This window comes from Papio anubis, chromosome 4 (genome assembly GCF_008728515.1).
Source record: "Papio anubis isolate 15944 chromosome 4, Panubis1.0, whole genome shotgun sequence".
NCBI lineage: Eukaryota > Metazoa > Chordata > Mammalia > Primates > Cercopithecidae > Papio > Papio anubis.
The window spans coordinates 129,154,089-129,169,066 of NC_044979.1; the positions used below are offsets into that span (position 1 = coordinate 129,154,089).

At 50.9% G+C, this 14,978-nt stretch overlaps 1 pseudogene; it reads left to right on the top strand.

Moving 5' to 3' along the window:
- Positions 1 to 10,544: 10,544 nt before the first annotated feature.
- Positions 10,545 to 14,744, top strand: LOC103882780 (annotated as a pseudogene).
- Positions 14,745 to 14,978: the final 234 nt, after the last annotated feature.

Below are 14,978 nucleotides of genomic sequence, written 5' to 3' on the forward strand. Positions count from 1 at the left end.
TGTTTGACTATTTTTAGTAAATAAAAGACCTAATATTTATTTTATTTGTCATATTTTAATATCTTTCCTTATGTTAGCTTATTGGCTTTATTTCTTCATTGTCCTTTTTTTATTTTTGAGACCAAGTCTCAACCTATCGCCAAGACTTCAGTGTAGTGGCACAGTCTTGACTCACTGCAGCCTTGACCTCCTGGGCTTAGGTGATCCTTCCACCTCAGTTGCTGAGACTATAGGCACATGCACCCATCCCTGGCTAATTTTTTTGATTTTTAGTAGAGACGAGTTCTTGCTATGTTTCCCAGGCTGTTCTGGAATTCCTGGCTTTGAGCGATCCTCCCACCGCCCCCTCCCAAAGTGCTGGTATTATAAGCGTGAGCCACCATGCTTGGGCTGTGTCTTTTCCCTTTATTTATAGGCTTAATGTGTCTTTTACTAATTTGATTATTTTTTAAAATAGTAAATACTTTTAAATAAAGAAGTGAAAAATTTCCTTCACTCTTTAGACCCACAATTTTATCTCAGGAAATAATTGCTGTTGCAAAAATGGGCCAAATTGGACATCACTTCACGTTTTCTTTGTGGACATCTATGCCAATACCTGTTGATCTATCTTAGTCCTTTTCATGGTTGCGTAATATTTTATTATATAGATGTATCACAATTTACCAGTCAGCCACGGTAGGCATTGAGGCTCCTTCTAATATTTGCTTTGAGCTCTTTAGATAATTAAAAATTAACCCCCTCAGCCAGGTGTAGCAGCTCACACCTGTAACCCCAACACTTTGGACAGCTGAGGTGGAAGAATAGCTTGAGGTTAGGAGATCATCACCAGCCTGGTCAACATAGTGACACTTTGTTTCTATTAAAAATTTTTTTTTTTTTTTTTTTTTTTTTGAGACAGAGTCTTGCTCTGTCACCCAGGCTGGAGTGCTGTGGCCGGATCTCAGCTCACTGCAAGCTCCGCCTCTCGGGTTCCCGCCATTCTCCTGCCTCAGCCTCCGGAGTAGCTGGGACTACAGGCGCCCGCCACCTCGCCCGGCTAGTTTTTTTGTATTTTTTAGTAGAGACGGGGTTTCACCGTGTTCGCCAGGATGGTCTCGATCTCCTGACCTCGTGATCCGCCCGTCTCGGCCTCCCAAAGTGCTGGGATTACAGGCTTGAGCCACCGCGCCCGGCCTTAAAAATTTTTTAAAAATGAGCTGGACATTGCAGTGCACCCCTGTAGTCCCAGCTACATGAGGGAGGCTGAGACTGGAGGATCACTCGAGCCTAGGAGGTTGAGGCTGCAGTCAGCTATGATCACACCACTTCACTCCAGCTTTGGTAACAGAGTAAGACTGTGTTTCTTAAATAAAATAAAAATTAGGTGGGAAGATTGCTGTAGTCCTGGAGGTAGAGGCTGCAGTGAGCTGTGATTATACCACTGCAGTCCAGCCCACGCAATACAGCAAAACCCTTTTTCAAAGAATAAAGTGAAATAAGATAAAAATTAACCCTTGGCCGGGCACGGTGGCTCAAGCCTGTAATCCCAGCACTTTGGGAGGCCAAGACGGGCGGATCACGAGGTCAGGAAATCGAGACCATCCTGGCTAACACAGTGAAACCCCGTCTGTACTAAAAAAAATACGAAAAACTAGCTAGGCGAGGTAGCGGGCCCTGTCGTCCCAGCTACTGGGGAGGCTGAGGCAGGAGAATGGCGTAAACCTGGGAGGCAGAGCTTGCAGTAAGCTGGGATCCGGCCACTGCACTCCAGCCTGGGCGACAGAGCGAGACTCCGTCTCAAAAAAAAAAAAAAAAAAAAAAAAAAATTAACCCTTTATCATATTTCCCACTAACACCGTCCTGCCTACGTTTTTCCTAGAAGCCCTTGAATTTTGTTTTCTTTTCACATACCATTTAAAACTTTTAAGTACTGATGTCTTTCTGTTTCATTCCTCCTTTTTTTTTTTTTTTTTAAAGAATGTCTTTTTGTCACTTCCAGCTGAATCTACCATGAAAGACTTCAGAGTCCAGGAAGAGAGACTGACTGAGCAACATCTTATTCAGGTACAAAAAGACTTGGACTATAACTAAGAAATGATCAAATAAGAGTGCATGCATCAAGTGCATGGAAAGCACTTCTGGAGGGTGAGAGAAGCTTCCAGTTAAGGTGACATTGAAGCCGGGTCCTGAAAGATGAGGAAGACTTGTATGAGAGTGGAGAGGGAAGGGGGAGGTGGAGGGATGGGATGGAGTGAGCTGCTCAGGCAGAGAAACCAGCACTGTAAAGACCTGGACAATGAAGATGGCACATTTTGTTCAGGGAGTGGTGAATTAAGTGTGGGGGGAATGCTTTGGAGAGACAGTAATTTGCTTGTATGAAATTTTGCCCGAGAGACCTCATTACAGTTTCTAATCTTTTGATGTTATCATGCATCACTGTCCTTGTCAAATAGTTTGGAATAGGTATGGTGATCACAGTAACATCAAGCATAATATTTCGTTAGTTCTCAGAAATAGAGAAGAAGATGTGATGATGGAAGAAGAGGTCAGAGAGGGAGATTTGAAGATGTTGCAGTTCTGGCCTTCAAGATGGAGTTGGGGCCATCTTCAAGGTGAGTCAAGGAATGGGGTGGCTTCTAGAAACTGGAAAAGGCAAGGGAGCACATTCTCTCTAGAGCCTCCAGAAGCAATGCAGCCCCTCTTACACCTTGACTTTAGCCTTAATAGGCCTAGTTTGGGCTTCTGGTTCCCAGAACTATAATAGGGTAGATTTGTGGTGTTTTAAGGCACTAAATGTAGGGTAGTTTGTTGCAGCAGCAAGAAGAAATGAACATGAGCCAGGGGCAGTTGCTCACACCTGTAATCTCAGCACTTTGGGAGGCTGAGATGGGAGCATCGCTTGAGCCCAGGAATTTATGACAAGCCTGGGCAACATAGTGAGACTTCTTATTGGAAAAAAAAAAAAAAGTAGCCAGATGTTGTGTTATGCACTTGTAGTCTCAGCTCCTAGGGAGGCTGAGGTGGGAGGATTGTTTTAAGTCTGGGAGGTTGAGGTTACTGTGAGCTGTGATTGAGCCACTATACTCCAGCCTGGGCAATAGAGCAAGACCCTCTTTCAAGAAAGAAAGAAAGAGAAAAGAGAGAAAGAAAAAAAAGAGGGAGGGAAGGAAGGAAGGAAGGAGGGAAGGAGGGAGGGAGGGAGGGAGGGAGGAAGGGAGGAAGGAAGGGAGGAAAAAGAGTGGTGAGGGTTGACCTCATTAGTGAAAATTGAGCAAAAGCTTGAAGCTGGTGATGGAGCTGGCCAAGGTGCTGAGGGAAGAGCACTGTAGGCTGAATCAACAGGATAAAGGCATTAGGAAACTCCCTGGTGAGTCCGAGGCTCTGGAAGGAGGCCAGTGCAGCAGAGAGAGAGAGGGAGAGAAGTAAGGGAGGAGGCCAAAGTTGCCGGGCGGTGATCAGTATAGATTGTGTAAGCCCTGGGAGGCTATTGCTGAGGCTTTGACTTTTACTCTGACTGAAATGGGAACTGCAGGAGCGTTCTGCGTAGAGAGGCGACATGATCTGTCTCCTGATTTAAAAGCACCCCCTGGCTGCTGAGTTGAGAAAGACTGTGGGAAGATTTGGGTAGAAGCATGGGGGCCAAACTGTGGCAGCATACAGGTGGGAGATGGTAGTGGTCCTGACCAGGGTCATGGCCGTGGTGAGAGATGGTCAGAACCTGGATAGATGTTGAAGTCAGCCAATAGGATTTCCTGAGAGACTGGATGTGGGCTGTGAGATAAGGCAGGAGTCAAGGTTGAGCTTGATTCTAATTGAATTATTAAGTAATTTTTAAAAACACTGCTTCCTTTCTCAATCCTACCAAGTAAAGGATGCTACATGAAAGAAATCTCAAGTCAGACCAGGTGCAGTGGCTCACACCTATAGTTCCAACACTTTGAGAGGCAGAGATGGGAGTGTGTGTTTTAAGGCCCAGGAGTTTGAGAGCAGCCTGAGCAACATAGCAAGACCTCCTCTCTACAAAAATAAAGAAATTTAATAAAGTAAAATAAATACAGCTGAGCATGGTGCTGTGTACCTATCGCCCCAGTTACTCAGGAGGCCAAGGTGGGCAGATCTCTTGAGGCTAGGAGTTTGAAGCCAGCTTGGGCAACATAGCAAGACTTCTCTCTTTAGAAAAAGTTTTTAAAAAATAGCCTAACATGGTGGCACTTGCTTTTATTCCCAGGTAGAGGTAGGCTGAGGCAGGATGATCTCTTGAGTTCAGTTAAACGAGGCTGCAGTGAGCTATGATTTTACCACTGCACTCCAGCCTGGGTGACAGAGTGGGATCCTGTCTGAAAATACAAATACAATTAAAATGAAATTTCAAGTCAGACCAGTCCCTTCTAGGCTGTGGAGGCCTTGCAACCGTATAGCCACGTGATTGGGTTTGTGTGGCTGTGGATGAGGGGACCCCTGCCCAATTGTTGTTGGCTATATAATCAGTTTATTTTAATTATAGTAATCAAATATATTTCCTCATACTTGATGGTCTCAGATATGTGTGGGTTTTGGAATTCTCCTTGGTACAGGTTGTAACATCTTACTGGTTTCATCATTCCATAATTTTTTATCTGATCAGTTTTTAATAAGATCAGAATTGACATTAGACTACCTAATCAGTTTTGATAATGAGAAAATGAAATTGTGAATGAGAAAATGAAATTATGTTGTTTGCAGTTTATCCAAGATTGGTTTAATATTGGTTAAACCTAATCAATACTTGAACAAATGCAAAATTAGAGCTTCTTTGTCATGAATAACTTTGTCATTCTTTTTTGTAGTCTTTAATAAACAGCTGCTATCATTGCAGATTTGCTATTCAGGCACTTAGGAATTTTTCACTAGAAGGCATGTAAAGAAAGACCATGGGCATTTGTAATGAATTTAGCATTCATTGTTTGACTGCATGACTGTCCCTAGAGCTATAGCTTTACTAATGAATTTTTCAGAAGCCACTTTACTAGCAACTGGGCCTAACCAGCCACTTAAACTCTCATTATTCAGTCCTCTTTTATTCTTGTCTATTTCTCCTCAAACTTGGCTATACTCACAAAGTGACAAAAACTTGCATTTCTTTTCTTTCCTTTTTAGAGACAAGGTCTTGCTCTGTGTCCCAGGCTGCAGTACAGTGACATGATCATGGTTCACTACAGCCGCAAATTCCTGGGCTCAAGCAATCCTCCCACCTCAGTCTCCCAAGTAGCTGAGACTACAGACATGTGCCGCCATGCCCAGCTAATTTTTTATGGGTTGTTTTTTTTTTTTTTTTCCGTAGAGATGGGATCTTGCTAGGTTGCTCAGGCTGGTCTCAAATTCCCGACCTCGAGTGATCCTCCTGCCTCAGCCTTCCAAAGTGCTGGGATTACAGGCAGGCATGACCACCTGTGCCCAGCCCCTTATTATTATGTTTTTAAATAATAACTTTATTAAAATATGATTCACATACCATTCAATTTATTTATCGAAATCTGCAATTCAGAATGTTTTAGAATATTCACAGAGCTGTGCATCGATCACCACAGTCACTTTTAGAACCGTTCATTACTCTACAGAGAAATCTGCACCCCTTAGCCATTACCTCCTACTCCCCCAACCTGCCTTTGCCCCCAGCCTTAGGCAACCATGGATTCATTTTCTGTCACTATAGGTTTACCTAATCTGGACAAATAGAATTGTACAATAGGTGTTCTTTTGTGGCTTTTTTCCCTCTTAGCACAATGTTTTCAAAGTTCCTTTATGTCATAGGGTGAATCAGTATTTCATTTTTTCTATGGCTGAATAATATTCCATGGTAGAGACACACTGCATTTTGATGATCCATTTATCAGTTGGTGGACATTTGGGTTGTTTCCACATGTTGGCTGTTATGCTGCTATGAAGATTGCTCTACAAGTTTTTGTGTGGATATGTATTTTTATTTCTCTGGGATATATGCCTAGGAGTGAAACTGTTGCATTATATTTTACATTTAGCCTTTTGAGAAACTGCCAGACTGTTTTCTAAAGTGACTACACCAGTTGGGTGCAATGGCTCACACCTATAATCCCTGCTACTCAGGAGGCTCAGTTGAGACTATGGCTTGAGTCCACAAGTTCAAGACCAGCCTTGGCAAGACAGTGAGACCCTGTCTTGATTTAAAAAAAAAAAAAATCCAATTAAAATAGACAAGAAAAGAAATACCCAAACAAAGTGGTTACACGATTTTATGTTCCCACCAGTAATGTATGTGGGTTCCAATTCCTCCACATCTTCACTGACATTATTTTTTTTCCAGACAGGGGCTTGCTCTCTCAGGCTGCAGCACAGTGATGCCATCACAGTTCACTGAAGCCTTGACCTCCCAGGCACAAATGATCCTCTCATCTCAGCCTCCTGAGTAGCTGGGAATTATAGGTACATGCCATCATGCCTGGCTAATTTTTATATTTTTTTGAAGTGATGGGGTTTTACCATGTTGCCCAGGCTGGTCTCTTACTCCTGGCCTCAAGTGATCTGCCCACCTCAGCCTCCCAAACTTCTGGAATTACAGGCTGAGCCACTGTTCCTGGTCTTCACCAACATTTGTTATTATCTGCATTTTTTTTTTATTTGTACCTTAAAGTAGTATAAGAGCAAGTGTTTTCAATTATAGTAAACAAAAAATATAATCCCAGGGCATTTGGATGCTGAGACAGGAAGATCTCTTGATGCCGGGAGGTTTTGTTTGTTTGTTTGTTTTTGAAACAGAATCTCACTGTGTTGCCCAGGGTGGAGTGCAGTGGTGCAATCTCAGCAGACTGCAGCCTTCACCTCCCAGGTTCAAGCGATTCTCCTGCCTCAGCCTCTTGAGTAGCTGGGATTACAGGTACACGCCACTACTGCCCAACTAATTTTTGTATTTTTAGTAGAGACGGAGTTTTGCCTTGTTGGTCAGGCTGGTCTCAAACTTCTGACTTCAGGTGATCCCCCCCACCGCCTCAGCTGCCCAAAGTGCTGGGATTAGAGGCATGAGCCACTATGTCCGGCCTGTTGCCAGAAGTTTTAGACCAACCTAGCAAGACCTCATCTCTACAGAATATTTAAAAATTAACCAGATGTGTTGTTGCCTGCCTATAGTCTCTTTTACGTTTTGAGACACGGTCTGGCTCTGTCAGCCAGGCTGGAGTGCCTCGTATGATCATGGCTCACTGCAGACTGAAACTCCTGGGATCAAGTGATCAGTCCTCCCACCTCATCCTACCAAGTAGTAGGGACCACAGGTGTGTGCCACCTGGGGTCCTGCTGTGTTGCCCAGGCTGGTTTTGAGCTCCTGGCCTCAAGCAATCCTCTCACTTTGGCCTCCCGAAGTGCAAGGATTACAGGTATGAGTTACCATGCCTGGCCCCTACCCTGCCTATTGAGAACCAAAAGAAGGAACCTAATTCTCCTTAGCTCAACTAGAGCCATTTCCCGATTGGTTCATCAGCAAGGAGCTGGTTATTGAGCTGTCCAGGCCTCTCAAGCCACACAGAAATGAGGTGAGGGAGTTTCCCTGCTGCTCCACTCTGTGAGGAGTTGGAGGATGATGTTTACTTGTTTGCAGAGAGAGATGTCTTGTAGGCATCTTAGGATGGAGGGGACCCTGATTCCAATGTCCTTTTGTTTTTTTCTTTAGAAGCAGGACCTGGCTCTGTCACCCAGGATGGAGTTCAGTGGTCCAATCGTGGCCCATTGTAGCCTCAAACTCCCAGGCTTAAGTGGGAACATCCTCCCACCTCATCCTTCCCAGTAGCTGGGACTACAGGTTAGCACCATGACACTTGGTGAATTTTAATTTTTTTTTTTTTTTGTAGAGATGGGGCCTCGCTATGTTACCAAGGCCAGCCTTGAACTCCTGCACTCGAGGGATTTTCCTGCCTTGGCCTCCCAAAGTATTGGTAATACAGGCATGAGCCATTGTGCCCACCGTCTCTGGTTCTTAACCTTCTGCCTCCCTCTTCCACATTTAAAGAACCCTTGTAGCCGGGCGCGGTGGCTCAAGCCTGTAATCCCAGCACTTTGGGAGGCCGAGACGGGCGGATCACGAGGTCAGGAGATCGAGACCATCCTGGCGAACACGATGAAACCCCGTCTCTACTAAAAAGTACAAAAAAACCTAGCCGGGCGAGGTGGCGGGCGCCTGTAGTCCCAGCTACTGGGGAGGCTGAGGCAGGAGAATGGCGTGAACCCGGGAGGCGGAGCTTGCAGTGAGCTGAGATCCAGCCACTGCACTGCAGCCTGGGCTACAGAGCGAGACTACGTCTCAAAAAAAAATAAATAAATAAAAATAAAAAAAATAAAGAACCCTTGTAATTACATGGGCTCACCCAGATACTGCCAGATAATCTTGTTTTAAGGTTGGCTGATTAGCAACATTAATTTCATCTGCACTCTTAATTCCCCCTTCCTATGTAATTATGCAGTATAACATAGGACATGAGCAGTTGATGGGGGGGTGGGTCATTACTTTGGCCACCAGAGTGACTATTTTGTGCCAGGTACTGAACTAAGCACTGGTGAATTAAACATGAATAACACACACTCCCTAATCTCCATTCATTTTTGGGAGGAGCACCTCGCTTAACGTGCTCCTGAGAATCAGGGGAGTCAAGGAAGGCTTTCAGGAGGAGGTGGTGCTAAAACGGACAAGTGACAGAGGAGCCAAGCTAGCCAGGAAGAGAGTAGAGGTTTAAGGGGAAGCGTATTCTAAGCAGAGGGCATCACCCACTTCAGAGGCTCCCAGAGGGGAGAGAGTGGGCATTCAGGGGGCAGATGAGGCTCAGCTGGACTCCATAGCAGGTAAAATGGAGAGGGGTAAGCAGTGAGGCTGCCTTGCAAGGCAGGCTAGAGCAGGGGCTGTTAAGGAGTTTGGACTTAATCCCAAAGAGTAATGTACACAGGGGAGTAACGTGATGAGATTCATGTATTAGAGACATGGCCCAGGCTGCTGTATGGAGAAGGCACCAGGGGGAGCAGATGGCTCAGTGGGTATGCTGGAGACCTAAAGCAGGGGACACACTGAGTTTAGGGAGAGTTTTGTTTTTTTTTGTTTTTGTTTTTTTTTTGAGACGGAGTCTCGCTCTGCCGCCCAGGCTGGAGTGCAGTGGCCGGATCTCAGCTCACTGCAAGCTCCGCCTCCCGGGTTCATGCCATTCTCCTGCCTCAGCCTCCCGAGTAGCTGGGACTACAGGCGCCCGCCACCTCGCCCGGCTAGTTTTTTGTATTTTTTAGTAGAGACGGGGTTTCACCGTGTCAGCCAGGATGGTCTCGATCTCCTGACCTCGTGATCCGCCCGTCTCGGCCTCCCAAAGTGCTGGGATTACAGGCTTGAGCCACCGCGCCCGGCCAGGGAGAGTTTTTTAAAATAGAAGAAGTTTGAGTAATTTAAATGCTGGTAGGAAGGAGCTAAAAGCGGGGGATAGGTTAAAGATACAGGGAGGTGGGAGGAAGAACTGACAAGTGAGGTTCCAGAGAGGGCAGGAGAAGAGGAGATTCTCATAGAGGGATTAGCATTCTCCCCTCCCCTCCCCTCCCCTCCCCTCCCATAAGACAGGTTTTCACTCTGTCACCCAGGCTAGTGTGTAGTGGCATGATTTTGGTTCACTGCAGCCTAGACTTCCCAGGTTCAAGGGATCCTCCCACCCTAGACTCCCAGGTAGCTGGAACTACAGGTGTGCACCACCACCACAGCTGGCTAATTTTTTTTTTTTGGTAGACACAGGGTCTCACTAAGTTGCCCAGCCTGGTCTCCAACTCCTGGCCTCAAGCAGTCCTCCTACCTAGGCTTCCCAAATTACTGGGATTACAGGCATGAGCCACCATGCCTGGCCTCTGCTAGTTTTGTATTCTCCAGAGTTGTCTGTAGTTTGTGCTAGTGTGTCACTCGTTATGCTGATCCTGTGTTATAATTAATACTTTTTATTTTAAATTTATTTATTTATTTATTTATTTATTTTGGTACTGGGTCTCAGTCTGTCACCGAGGCTGGAGTGCAGAGGCACAATCTCTGCTCACTGCGACCTCCACTTCCAAGGCCCAAGCAATTCTCTGTCCTCAGCCTCCCAAGTATCTTGGATTACAGGTATGTGCCACCACGCCTGGCTACTTTTGAGTGGTTTTATATTTTCTGTTTTTTTTTTTTTTTTTTTTTTTTGAGACGGAGTCTCAGCCTCTGTCACTTGCGGGCTAGAGTGCAGTGGCCAGATCTCAGCTCACTGCAAGCCCGGGCCCCAGGTTTACGCTTATTCTCCTGCCCCAGCCTCCCCGAGTAGCTGGGACTACAGGCGCCTGCCACTGCCTCGGGCTAGTTTTTTTTGTATTTTTTAGTAGAGACGGGGTTTCACTGTATAGCTAGGGATGGTCTCATCTCCTGACTCGGATCCCAGCCCACCTCGGCCTCCCAAAGTGCTGGGATTACAGGCTTGAGCCACCGCGCCCGGCCTGGTTTTATATTTTCTGATTGGGCTCCTAGAAATACACAATTGATGCTAGGAAGGGTACCAGGAAATAGACCCACAGAGATGGGATTTGAGCATAGGTTTGGTTATCCAAGGAGCTGTGCTGAGCTTCTTGCCAATGGGACATGGGATGCTGCTGATTTCCAGGAAGTAACCTCACAGTGACTCAAGCTACCACTTACTTTTGATTGTGATGAAATGCCAGCCGAGGCATGTGCCATGCAAGCTAACGAATGCTATGCTTCACCACTGAAGCAGTAAGATGACTCTGAAGAATGGCATGGAACAGATCCTTTCGAATGCACCTGAGCAGGGGTCTCCACCACAGGGCCACAGAGCTGGAGAGGAGCAGCGGAAAAGTGAGGGGAAACTTCATTTGTGTTTACAGCCCCTCCCCATGGCTCACATAACCACCTGAGCACCATGTCCTGACAGGTCCAGGTCCGACCTTTCAGTGACCTCTTTAGGCTCATCTCATGCCTCACCGCGACCTCACCAAGCCAGGCTCCTGCTTTTCGTCAACCTCTGCAGCAGAGACCCAGCTCTGCGTCCTGATGGCCTCTTTAGGCCCAGCTCATTTCTCACAATGGCCTCTTTAGGCCCAGCTTTTCCCTTTTGGTGGCCTCTTCAGGCCCAGTCGGCCTCCCGCGGCCCAGCTACAGCCTCCCGGCCTCCTCTCCAGGCCCAGCTCTCTCTCGTGGTTGCGCCTACAGGCCCAGCTCCTGCCTCCAAACAGCCTCTTTTGACTCGGGTCCTGCCCAGCTCCTGGCAGCCTTGGTAGGCCCGAAACCTCCTCCTGTCTAGATCTCCAGGCCTAGCTCTTGCCTCGCAGCGGCCTTCCCAGGCCCAGCTCTTGCCTCACAGCCGCCTTCCCCAGCCACGTTCTTGCCAGGCTCCCGGCAGCCTCAACAAGCCCAGCTCCTGCCTCACACTGGCCTCTCTAGGCCTGGCTTCTACCTCACAGTGGCCTCTCCAGACCCAGCTCCTGCCCACCCCGACGGCGTCTCCTGGACCAAGGCTTTCTCAAGTCGGCCCCTCCAGGCCCAGCTCCTGCCTCCCGCCGATGGCCTGTGCAGGCCCAAAGCATCCTGAAGTTGGCCTCGCCAGTCCCAGCTCCTGCCTGTCGTCGGCCCCTGGAGGCACGGCCTCTGCCTCCTCCCAGTGGACCCCCCAGGCCCAGTTCTTGCCTCAGCGTGGCCACCTCAGGCCAAGCTCCTGCCTGTTGGCAGCCTCCACGGGCCCAGCTCTTGCCTCTTGGCATCCCCTCCAGGCCCAGAACTGTTTTCAGCCGGCCTCTCCGAGCCCAGCTCTCCCTCCTGGCTGTGTTCTGCCGGCCCAGCTCCTGCCTCACAACAACCACGTTCGGCCCAGCTACTTCCCAGCTTCTGGCAGCCTTTGTAGGCCCCAGGTTCCTCTAAGTCAGGCCTTCCAGGCTCCACCTTCGGCTCCCCGGCAGCCTGGAGAGGCCCAGCTCCTACCTGACAACGGCCTCTCCAGGCCAAGCTCTTGCTTTGTGTCACCCTCCCCTGGCCATGTTTCTGCCTGCCTGGTGGCAGCCTCGACACACCCAGCTCCTGCCTCCTGATGGCCTCTTTAGGCTCATCTCATGCCTCACCGTGGCCTCCTGCAGGCCAGGCTCCTGCTCTTCAGCGGCCTCTGCAAGCCTGGGTCCTGTATCCCGATGGCCTCTTTAGGCCCAGCTTGTCCCTCGCAACGGTCTCTTTAGGCCCAGCTTTTACCCTGTGGCAGCCTCTCCAGGCCCAAATCGGCCTCCCGCGGCCCAGTGGCTGCCTCCCGGCCTCCTCTCCAGGCCCAGCTCTCTCTTGTGGCTGCGCCTACAGGCCCAGCCTCTGTCTCCAGCCTCTTTTGACTTAGCTCCTGCCCAGCTCCTGGCAGCCTTCGTAGGCCCGAAACCTCCTCTGGTGCAGATCTCCAGGCCCAGCGCTTGCCTTGCAGCAGCCTTCCCAGGCCCAGATCTTGCCTCACGGTGGCTTTCTTTGGCCACGTTCCTGCTGGCCTCCCAGGAGCCTCAACAAGCCCTTCTCCTGCCTCACACTGGCCTCTCTAGGCCCAGCTCATGCCTCACGGCGGCCTCTCAGGCCCAGCTCCCGCCCACCCTGACGGCATCTCCCAGCCCAACGCTTTCTCAAGTTGGACCCTCCAGGCCCAGCTCCTGCCTCCCGCCAGTGGCCTGTACAGGCCCAAAGTGTCCTGAAGTCAGCCTTGCCAGGCGCAGCTCCTGCCTGTCGTAGCAGGCCCCTGGAGCCACGGCCTCTGCCTCCTCCCAGTGGACCACCCCCAGGCCCAGCTCTTGCCTCATGGTAGCCTTCCCCGGCCACGTTCCTGCCGGCCTCCCGGTAGCCTCAACAAGCCCGGCTCCTGCCTCACACTGGCCTCTCCAGGCCCAGCTTCCGCCCACCCTGATGGCGTCTCCCGGCCCAAGGCTTTCTCAAACCAGCCCCACAAGGCCCAGCTCTTGCCTGTCGTTGGCCCCTGGAGGCACAGCCTTTGACTCCTCCCAGTGGACCCACCAGCCCCAGCTCTTGCCTCAGCGTGGCCACCTCAGGCCAAGCAACTGCCTCTTGGCAGCCTCCATGGGCCCAGCTCTTGCCTCTCGGCATCCTCTCCAGGCCCAGAACGGTTTCCAACCAGCCTCTCCCAGCCCAGCTCTCCCTCCCGGCTGCGTCTGCTGGCCCAGCTCCTGCCTCACGACAACCACGCTCAGCCCAGCTCCTGCCCAGCTCCTGGCAGTCTTTGTAGGCCCCAGGCTCCTCTAAGTCAGGCCTTCCAGGCCCTACCTTTGGCTCCCTGGTGGCCTAGAGAGGCCCAGCTCCTGCCTGACAATGGCTTCTCCAGGCCCAGCTCTTGCCTTGCATCGGCCTCCCCAGGCCATGTTTCCCCCTGCCTGGCAGCAGCCTCAACAAACCCAGCTCCTGCCTCCCGATGGCCTCTTTAGGTTCATCTCGTGCCTCACCGCGGGCTCCTGCAGGCCAGGCTCCTCCCCTTTGGCGGCCTCTGCAGGCCCGGCTCCTGTGTCCTGATGGCCTCTTAAGGCCCAGCTTGTCCCTCACAACAGTCTCTTTAGGCCCAACTTTTCCCCTGTGGCGGCCTCTCCAGGCCCAAGTCGGCCTCCTGTGGCCCGGTGGCTGCCTCCCAGCCTCCTCTAGAGGCCCAGCTCTCTCTCGCGGCTGCGCCTACAGGCCCAGCCTCTGTCTCCAAACAGCCTCTTTTGACTCGGCTCCTGCCCAGCTCCTGGCAGCCTTGGTAGGCCTGAAACCTTCTCCGGTCCAGATCTCCAGGCCCAGCTCTTGCCTTGCAGTGGCCTTCCCAGGCCCAGATCTTGCCTCACAGCGGCCTTCTCCAGCCATGTTCCTGCCGGCCTCCCAGCAACCTCAACAAGCCCGGCTCCTGCCTCACACTGGCCTCTCTAGGCCCAGCTCATGCCTCACGGTGACTTCTCCAGGCCCAGCTCGAGCCCATCCCGATGGCGTCTCCTGGCCCAAGACTTTCTCAAGTCAGCACCTGCAGGCCCAGCTCCTGCCTCCCACTGATGGCCTGTGTAGGCCCAAAGTGTCCTGAAGTCGGTCTCGCCAGGCCCAGCTCCTGCCTGTTGTTGGCTCCTGGAGGCATGGCCTCTGCCTTCTCCCAGTGGACGCCCCCCAGGCTCAGCTCTTGCCTCAGCGTGACCACCTCAGGCCAAGCTCCTGCCTCTTGGCAGCCTCCACGGGCCCAGCTCTTGCCTCTCGGCATCCCGTCCAGGCCCAGAACTGTTTTCAGCCAGCCTCTCTGGGCCCAGCTCTCCCTCCCAGCTGCGTCTGCCGGCCCAGCTCCTGCCTCACAACAACCACATTTGGCCCAGCTCCTGCCCAGCTCCTGGCAACCTTTGTAGGCCCCAGGCTCCTCTAAGTCAGGCCTTCCAGGCCCCATCTTCAGCTCCCAGTGGCCTAGAGAGGCCCAGCTCCTGCCTGACAACGGCCTCTCCAGGCCAAGCTCTTACCTCATGTCAGCCTCCCCTGGCCATGTTTCCGCCTGCCTGGCGGCAGCCTTGACACACCCAACTCCTTCCTCCTGATAGCCTCTTTAGGCTCATCTTGTGCCTCACCGTGGCCTTCTGCAGGCCAGGCTCCTGCCCTTCAGTGGCCTCCGCAGGCTCGGCTCCTGTGTCCCAATGGCCTCTTAAGGCCCAGCTTGTCCCTCGCAACGGTCTCTTTAGGCCTAGCTTTTTCCCTGTGGCGGCCTCTGCAGGCCCAACTCGGCTTCCCGCGGCCCAGTGGCTGCCTCTCAGCCTCCTCTCCAGGCCCAGCTCTCCCTCGCAGGCCCAGTCCCTGTCTCCAAACAGCCTCTTTTGACTCGGCTCCTGTCCAGCTCCTGGCAGCCTTCGTAGGCCCAAAACCTCCTCCAGGCCCAGATCTTGCCTCACAGCAGCCTTCCCAGGCCCAGCTCTTGCCTCACGGCGGTCTTCCCCAGCCACGTTCCTGCCGGCCTCCTGGCAGCCTC